The 8,659-nt window shown below is 38.6% G+C and overlaps 1 pseudogene; it reads left to right on the top strand.

Moving 5' to 3' along the window:
• The first annotated feature begins 6,150 nt into the window (after nt 1-6,150).
• LOC131482636 (mitochondrial import receptor subunit TOM20 homolog) lies at nt 6,151-6,973 on the top strand (annotated as a pseudogene).
• Nucleotides 6,974-8,659: the final 1,686 nt, after the last annotated feature.

Here is an 8,659-nt window from a genome sequence, read left to right as displayed (position 1 = left end):
CTCCCCAAGTGAGCCGCAACGGGCCGGTGCGCGCCGATCCAAAGCCGGGAACCAGGAACCTCTTCCAGGTCTCCCACGCGGGTGCAGTGTCCCAATGCATTGGGCCGTCCTCATCTGCTTTCCCAGGCCACAAGCAGGGAGCTGGATGGGAAGTGGAGCTGCCGGGATTAGAACCGGCGCCCATATGGGATCCCTGGGCGTTCAAGGCGAGGACTTTAGCCGCTAGGCCACGCCGCCGGGCCCATGGGACTTTTAATTGATTGGAATGATGCTCTGCCGGCTCTACCTTCAGACCAGAAAGGTCTCACCAAGAAACCATTGAACTTACCAGGACAATAAGATGCTGGACTTTATGCTTGGTAAATGCCTCCAATGAAAGAATGTCAACTGAATTTGAACTATGGAAATGCAACAAGGTGGAGCAATCCACCGTGGGGGGAGGGCTTTGGGAGGGGCGGGGGGAATCCCAGAGTATAAAAAAATGTATCACATAATGCAATGTAATTAGTTTAAAAAAAAAAAGGAAATGCAGTAAAAATATATGTTAAAAAAAAAAAAAGAAATAAAACAGAATCCACCTTCAGCTGAAGACATCACTCAGCTTGTCCCTGATACTGCCACTCAGGTCTTCAACTAAATTAAAATAAATAACCAAATTATCACTGAGCCAGAATACTAACTCAGGAACTATAATAGTAAGCTGATTGTTGTAATTCTTCTGTGTGTCTGATTTGCATCCTCTATAAATGCAGCTTAATTTACAGTCCGTAAACCAACATAGAGTAAAAAGCAAAATAAAATATATTGTCTGTATTATTTTTGCAAATCTGAAGCTATAATTCCTTTATTATTCTGTATCAGTTTGCTTTCTGTAATAAGTATAAAATGAGTTCAAGCTGTAATCTGTAGATACACATAAACACATGAAACAACTAACATGGCAGATAAGGAAGACAGAAGTTTAATACTACACAGGATAATAAGGAAATATTTGAAGAATTTATGAATATTTCCCTTACACGTCTAGAGATATGCAAAAATCATTTGAAGCAATAATAAAATTCTATTTACTTATTCAAACATTAAATAATGAAATATTGGAAATATTTTAAAACTTAACAGGGTGGGGATAGAAGGAACAATTGACAATATAATCAAAGCAATATATGAAAAACCCAATGCCAGCATCATACTAAATGGAGAAAAACTGGATCCCTTTCCACTGAGATCTGGAACAAGACAAGGCTGCCCAATATCACCACTACTATTCAATATAGTCCTAGAGGTACTTGCAGAAGCCATAAGACAAGAAAAAGAAATCAGAGGAATCCAAATTGGAAATGAAGAAGTCAAGCTTTCACTATTCGCAGACGACACGATTCTTTACATAGAAGAACCAAAAAACTCAATACAAAGACTCCTAGAACTCATACGAGAATTTGGCAGAGTGGCAGGATACAAGATAAACGAACAAAAATCAACAGCCATAGTGTATGCAAACGGCCACAAGATGGAAGAAGATCTAACCAGCAAGCTGCCATTCAAAATAACAGAGAAAAGCATGAAATATCTGGGAATAAATTTAACCAAAATCGTAGAAGACCTTTATGAAGAAAATTACAAAACACTCAAAAAACAAATAGAACAAATAGAACAAGACCTCAAGAGATAGAACAACATCCCATGCTCCTGGATAGGCAAAATTAATATCATCAAAATGTCTATACTACCAAAAGCAATATATACATTCAATGCAATCCCAATCAAATTACCCACAGCATTCTTCATCGAACCGGAAAAAATGATACACAGATTCATCTGGAAACACAAAAAACCACGAATAGCCAGAACCACTCTGAAGAATAGGAAGTTAGCAGGGGGAATCACAGTACCGGACCTCTGGACATACTATAGGGCAGTGGTTATCAAAACAGCCTGGTACTGGCACAAAGATAGAAAGGAAGATCACTGGAACAGAATAGAAACAACAGATGGAAACTCACACAGATACAGTCAATTAATCTTTGACAAAAAGACAGGAAACAATCCAAGCAAATGGGAAGGTCTGTTCAATAAATGCTGTTGGGACAACTGGTTGATAGCCTGCAGAAACAAAAAGATAGACCCACATCTCTTACCATACACTAAGATAAAATCTAAATGGATAACAGACCTAAACCTACATCCAGAAACCTTCAAATTTTGGAAGAAAATGTTGGAAATACACTGCAACACTTAGGAGTAGGCCCTCACTTCCTAAGAAGGACACCAAAAGCAGTAGAAATCGAGACCAAAATAAACAATTGGGACCTCATCAAACTAAGAAGCTTCTGTACAGCAAGGGAAACAATTAACAAAATAAAAAAAACAACTTATAGAATGGGAGAAGATCTTTGCACACTACATAGAAGATAGAGGGCTGATCTCCAGAATATACAAAGATCTCCAGAGAAACCAAAACACCAGAACAAACAAACTGCTCAAGAAATGGGCACGGGAAATGGGCAGACATTTCACAAAAGAACAAACCCAAATGGCAAACAAGCATATGAAAAAATGCTCAGGTTCCCTGGCAATAAGGGAAATCCAAATGAAGACAACAATGAGGTACCACCTAACTCCAGTAAGGATGGCACACATACATAATACCACCAACACTTGCTGGCGAGGATGTGGGGAAAAGGGAACCCTTCTCCACTGCTGGTGGGACTACAGACTTGTACAGCCTGTATGGGAATTAGTTTGGCGAATATTCAAACAACTGAAAATCAACATACCATATGACCCAGCAATAGCACTCCTAGGAATATATCCAATACATCTCCTACACAAGAAACCAACATGCACGCCTATGTTCATAGCAGCACAATCTTCAATCGCAAAAACCTGGAAGCAATCAAAATGCCCATCAATAAAAGACTGGATAAGAAAGCTATGGTTCATCTACTCTATGGAATACTACTCAGCTATTAAAAAAAATGAAATGCAGTTCTTTGTGGTCAAATGGGCCCGACTGGAATCCATCTTCCTAAATGAATCAATCCCAAAAGGTTAAATACCACATGTTTGCCTTAATCTGAGATGAAAAGATGACAACTTGGAAGATAGTACCTGTATATTGTAATATTAGTGCAATGTCTAACAACCTGTATCCAATGCAATAAGAAAATGCGATATAATCTATAAACCAACAATTAATGTCAGAATACATAAGATCTACATCGAAAAACTGTAAAACCTACTTTACCCTCAATACGCTATGTTAATGCGTAATGGGGAGGGAGTGCAGGGAAGTCTTTCAGGACCATAAAAAGAGTGAGGAAAAAGTACAATATAGCCTATCAAGATCAAATCTGGTAATTCATAGACAACAGACTCAAAGCGGCACTAAACAATAGTAAAACTACTATACCAATGCATGAGGGGGGAATCGGGTGCAATCCTGACAACCTCTTCACAGGAGGTCATGTGCGTGGAGCAGGGGGGGGCACTTCAGAGTGGAGCAGGTGATAAGGAGAAAGCTTGGATCCCAACCATGAAGACTACCAGACCTTCACCACAAACTATTAATACGAGCAACAAGGACTATATCCCAACTGCCAAGGAGGCCACAGATAATTGGATGCCCTCGGAGGCCGAGTACTCTGAGGTCACCCACCCCCAACCGGAGCTTCCGTAGGGGATGGAAGAAGTCCAAACACTACTGTGCAGAAACCAACGTCATTGGAAAGACAACCAGAAGCCCTGAGCGGTCCGCAGAAACAGAAGAACAATAAACGTCATTTGGGACCAGGGAAAAGAGCTTTCTCTGGTCCGAGCCTGGCTCCACCTCTGGACCCCTACTCTCCCTCGCAATGACGATCAGGATCACTTCGAAAACCCCTCATAGCAAACAAACAATCATACAAACTAAAAAAAAAAAACAAAACCCTAAAATAAATAGACAAACAACAGAAAGTAGAGCTTGAAATCTGACAGGAAAGAGCTGGCATGGATTGGCTCATGCCTTGCTGGGTGGGACACAAAGATTAGTCACTCCTCACCATGGTGTTGAGGATTTTCCTGCACACCCCCCCCCTAAAAAAAATGTTCTGCACCTTAAATGTTGACAAATGTCTTGTTAGAGTTACAAGCCAGTCTAGATTATCCTAAAATCTACCAAGATCAGCAAAATTATACTTCAACGCAACAAATGGCTAAACACTAAAATGAAATAGACACGAGACAGCTGAATGGTACCTTATAGCCATTTTAAGGTATATAGCAGCCGGTCCTGTATATAAGCTAAAATTGAAATGTCAATGAGCTAATCATAGGTTGTGGTTAAGAACTTGTTTTTTTTTTTTTTTTTTTTTTTAACATACTGGTTACTCAAAACCATGTCAATTCCACAATGTTGCAAATTGCTGTTGATGTTATATTGGGACTCTTAATTGACTGGGATGATATTCTACCAGCTCTAACTTCGGATCAGAAATGGTCTCCCCAAGAAACTGTTGAACCCATCTGGACAATAAGTAGCTGTACTCTATGCTTGGTATATGTTTGCAAGGAAAGAATCTTGATTGAATTTGAACTGTAATACTGCATCAAGGTGGAGGAATCCACCAGGGGGGAGGGGCGTGGGGGTGGGGAGATTCCCAGAGCCTATGAAACTGTCACATGATGCAAAATAATTAATAAAAAAGCTTGTAAATAAATATTTCCTATAGCTTATAGTAGAAAAGTATAAATAATTATTTTTTGAAAGTATATATATATATCTCATCATCTTTTTAAACGTTTGAGTGTGTACATAGTGAAATCCTTTCTACTTTCTGTTTTCCTATTTATGGAATAACATTTAAATGAAACTAAAATTTTAGTTGCTACATAGGGAGCTGTAGCTTAGTAGGGAAACAAACTGCAGCCTCTTACAGAACTATACTCTTATAACAAGCAGCTGATATCAGCCAGTCACAGCCTTCCAAGTGAACAGAAACCATGCATATAAGGCAAACGCCATATTGTAACAAACCTATGTTTTAAAATATGTTTTAGAAGCCCTTTAACGTTAGCCACTTATGTGTTTTGTCTTTGTTTTTCTGGTTACTTATTTAGTGATTTTAATATAAAAACAATTAATGTAGCTGATACACACAATTTTAGCAAAAGAATGATACTTCTTCTGTAGCTTCCCTTTTTTCCCCTGTTACATTCTTAAACATTTGAAAGAACATGTTTTAAATTTCCATTGCACTCAAGACCTTAATTTTTCATTAAGTGATTAAAAGGAAACAAAAATGACTGGAGTTTAATAGGTAAAGGCTATAAATATTATGAAATCAAAAGATATGTTTCAGTAACACAATTTGCAAACTCAGATCATTAAAATCATAGAATATGATGCTTCACCATTTGCTTGACAAAGATATAAATCAAAGAGACAAGATCACGTTTGCACCAATACTGATATACATCATTGTTTCTTCCATTTTTGCTTTTGTTCCTTCTGATTCTTTAAGCTCCTCTGCATAATACACTGTCATATTTGTATATCTGTATTTAGGATATTTTATTTAACATCTTGACCTGTAGTTACATCCATTTTGATGCAAGCCACATAATTTTGTTTTTCACAGCTGAGTAACAGTTCAGTGTACATACAATCTTTTCATTAATCACTCATCTAATAATGGACACCTTAATTCATTCCACATTTGGGTATTATGAACATTCCTACTACAAACAAGATGGTTACAGGTGTCTCTTTCATACAATGTGTGCATAGCATTGACAACAAACAACTAGTAGTTGGTCTGCTGAATCATAGGGCAAGCTTACTTCTTATCATCTAAGAAATTTTATACTGTCTCCCACAGTGACTGAGTTGTTATATAATCCCATCAACATTGTATGGAAGTTCCCATTTTTTACATCACCAGCATTTGTTACTCTTTCTACCAAATATTAATAGCCATTCTAACAGGGTTGAGATGATATTTCATTGTGATTTTGCTTTACATTTCCCTGATGGCTACTTTGTTACATTATTCCATGGTAAATATGGAACCTGGGCACCGGGGCTGGCTGGGCGATGATGCTGTGCGGCGCGTCTGCATTGGGGATTCACAGCCAATAGCTGCCATTGTGCTCAGTGGCTGAGGGACGATGGTGGGCCGCAACAGCGTCATCGCTGCTCGAGTCTGCAGGGCCCTCTTCATGGGCTACTGCATTTAATTTGACTGCAAGAGAAGGAGTGACCCCAACTTCAAGAACAGGCTGTGAGAATGAAAAAACACAAGCTTGCCAAGGGGAGAGCTGGGTTTTCCAAGTTACCTGGCCTTAAAGATGCTGAAGCTGTTCAGAAGTTCTTTCTTGAAGAAATTAAGCTTGCGGGCCCGGCGGCGTGGCCTAGCAGCTAAAGTCCTCACCTTCAACGCCCCGGGATCCCATATGGGTGCTGGTTCTAATCCCAGCAGCTCCACTTTCCATCCAGCTCCCTGCTTGTGGCCTGGGAAAGCAGTCAAGAATGGCCCAAAGCTTTGGGTCCCTGCACCCGCGTGGGAGACCTGGAAGAGGTTCCTCGTTCCCAGCATTGGATTGACGCGCACCGGCCCATTGCGGCTCACTTGTGGAGTGAAACATCGGATAGAAGATCTTCCTCTCTGTCTCTCCTCTTCTCTGTATATCTGGCTTTCCAATAATGATAAATCTTAAAAAAAAAAAAGAAAGAAAGAAATCTTGGTGGAGAATTACTAGCTCAAGGTGAATGTGAAAAGGGTGTAGACCATTTGACCAACGCAATTGCTTTACGTGGGCAGCCACAGCAGTTACTACAAGTGTTGCAGCAAACTCTTCCATCACCAGTGTTCCAGATGCTGCTGAAGAAGCTCCCAACAATTAGTCAGAGAATTGTAAGTGCTCAGAGCTTGGCTGAAGATGATGTGGAATGATGAAAAATGTTAACATAATAAAATCGCAGTTCAAAATATTTTTAAAATTCTGAACTTGGAAGTTGAGCGGCTCTGGGGGAATAAGGGCAAATAAACTTGTTAATGGACTGTACTACACTGAAATCTACCAAAGTTCTTGTTTACTTTGTGTAGATCCATTTGTCTGTTTTATTTATTTTTCCAGTGAAAAGTGTATTTTGATAGAGAGCTTTTCATTTGATAAATACACTAGGAGTCACCAAAATATGAATTTTGTTTAAAACATACAAGTTACATATATAACATAGCATACTAAACTATATACAAAAAATGGTGAGAGAAAGCTGAGGAGTGCTACTTTGTTTTAAGCTAGTACATTTTGAGATAAATTAGAAAATTCAATGGAAACTTGGTTGTGTTGTGAAAACTCAGCATCGAAGTTTCTTCATGAGCTCATTCAGTCTAATCTAACCCTGTACAGTGTGCTGCTGTGCTGTGCTAGCAACCACAGCCTGTCCTGCGGTGTCAATGCTGAGACATTGTGCTTACCTCAGTGGACTGCATTCCTGTGTCCTGGATATTTACCTCCACAGATTTTGGAGTTCTGGAGTTGCAAAAAGCACTAGGAATTAGATCAGATTAGATTACATTAGTTTAGCTATGTGATCTTCGCCAGTTTCCGTCTATTCACTGTCTTCATTTGTGAACTGAGGAAATGAGCCTCCTGGTCTCTGAGGTGTCCCTTTCCACTCCAATTCACTTGAATTTCTGGTGGACATTTTAAGTCACCTTTACCTCAGAAGTTTATTTGGGCAATCTTGCCTGGCACTTTTTTTTTTAACGTTCTGAATTTTGCATGCTTGCTTGACTCAGAATTTCTGAATTGATATTTTTAAAAATGGTGTAAATATCTTCTTACATTTCACTGAAAATATATGGATCTGTCAGTGTTCTGTAAATTAAACTAAAAGTTAACCTTTATTGTGAAAAAAGTGGAACCCTTGTTCTCCATCTTTGAGATTTTATATTAGCATGCAAAATGGCCACAAGCATGAAGATGTGTTGTTTTGAAGAAAGATTGAGAAACAAAAATCTATGCATAATACAGTTGATCACAGTCCTCATGGCATAATTTTCAGCATTTTCTCAATATCTATCATTGATATATAGGATTAAAGTCTGATCCTCTGATAAATAAACCATGTTTTACAATGTACATACATTTGTAACATCTCCTTTTAAATGCTCTTTATCTAATTGATAGCTAACCTTTCCAGTCAGCTCCAGTAAACTAGTCTGTTGAATTATCTCAAAATAAGAGATAAGCTAAGATACTATATCTTTTTTTTATTGTCACAATGTGTTTATTTATTTTTTTAAAATTTATTTATTTATTATTTTTAATTAATTAATTACATTGTATTATGTGACACAGTTTCATAGGTACTTGGATTCTCTCCACCCCTCCCCAAACCCTCCCACCATGGTGGAGTCCTCCACCTTGTTGCATAACCACAGTTCAAGTTCAGTTGAGATTCCCCCATTGCAAGCATATACCAAACATGGAGTCCAGTGTCTTATTGTCCAGTCAAGTTCAACGGTTTCTTAGGTATACCTTCTCTGGTCAGAAGACAGAGCCAGCAGAGTGTCATCCCGATGAATTAAAAGCTCCAACATACCATCAGCAAAAATTTACATCATTATGGAATTAATTGACATAGTAATGAGTAACCAATATGGTAAAA

This window comes from Ochotona princeps, chromosome 19 (assembly GCF_030435755.1).
Source record: "Ochotona princeps isolate mOchPri1 chromosome 19, mOchPri1.hap1, whole genome shotgun sequence".
Lineage (NCBI taxonomy): Eukaryota > Metazoa > Chordata > Mammalia > Lagomorpha > Ochotonidae > Ochotona > Ochotona princeps.
Note: the sequence above shows the minus strand (reverse complement) of the source record. Positions and strands in the feature narration are given on the sequence as shown.